General features: G+C 37.6%; 1 non-coding gene across 1 annotated transcript; it reads right to left on the bottom strand.

The window, feature by feature from the left end:
• Nucleotides 1-584: 584 nt before the first annotated feature.
• On the bottom strand, nucleotides 585-657 carry TRNAA-AGC (transfer RNA alanine (anticodon AGC)). Its single transcript has one exon. It is a non-coding gene; the product is annotated as a tRNA-Ala (tRNA).
• Between the last annotated feature and the right edge of the window lie 425 nt (nucleotides 658-1,082).

The raw sequence follows: 1,082 nt of genomic DNA, 5'->3' as shown, positions 1-1,082 counted from the left end.
TGCCTTGATCAAAGTGGACATATGCAGCTCCCGCTTTACCTTTGTCTACCGTGAAATGGAATGTTCCCTCACGATAGGCCCTCCCAGCTCCCAAACGTCTTTCTATCAATCGAGAGAGGTATAGAATAGTACAACAAACCAACAAGACAAGAATGGACTCATAAGATGGGTGGTCAGGGAAGCGATTTCATTTGTGTTATCCGCCAAGGAAATGATCAAGGAAATTTAATTTACAAGCGTGTGGTGAATGGTCTTTTCAGTCCCATATAGGCTTTGACCCCAAATTTTATATTATTGTGATAGAAGCTATAAATGACAATAACATTCATTGGTCAGATATTGCAATTGTGAAGAAGTTCCGTCATATGCATCGGACGCTACCGCCATCCTATAAGCTCTTATCTTTTGTGGAATTCTTCAAATTCCCTCTCCATAAGTAGCAGGTGCTTCTTGGACATTACTCTCTTTTATCTATAAAAATGGCATAGCCATAATGATATAAGTATCTTTTCTTTTTCTCTCGTACCCACCTTATACATAACATGTTAAATTAACTCATACTTAAAAAAATAATTTCTCTCTTTTGGAGATGCAGGGTATCGATCCCCGTACCTCTCGCATGCTAAGCGAGCGCTCTACCATCTGAGCTACATCCCCACAATCATTACATCACAAAACTCTAAATTTCCCGTCATCAATAATAGTGAAAATGAAGAAATATTGCTACCCAACATGTCATGAATAAGGAAAAAGAAATAATATATTTTTAATAATAGATAGTCTTATTTCTGGAGGCAGATGCAGGGGGTATCGATCCCCGTACCTCTCGCATGCAAAGCAAGCGCTCTACCATCTGAGCTACATCCCCTTGATTTTTACATCATAAAACCTTAAATGTCACATCATCAATAATAGTGAAAATAAAAAAATATCAAAATATTAACAAATAGTTTGGTTTGGTGATGCGAGGCATCGATAATTGTGAAAATGAAAAAATATAATAACAAATTAAATACTTTCTTTTGGAGATGCGGGTTATCAATCCCCGTACAACTCGCATGCAAAGCGAGCGCTCTACCATC

The sequence above is a fragment of the Cucurbita pepo genome, chromosome 16 (assembly GCF_057944985.1).
Source record: "Cucurbita pepo subsp. pepo isolate OVF chromosome 16, ASM5794498v1, whole genome shotgun sequence".
Taxonomy (NCBI): domain Eukaryota; kingdom Viridiplantae; phylum Streptophyta; class Magnoliopsida; order Cucurbitales; family Cucurbitaceae; genus Cucurbita; species Cucurbita pepo.
This window is presented reverse-complemented; position numbering and strand designations above follow the sequence as displayed.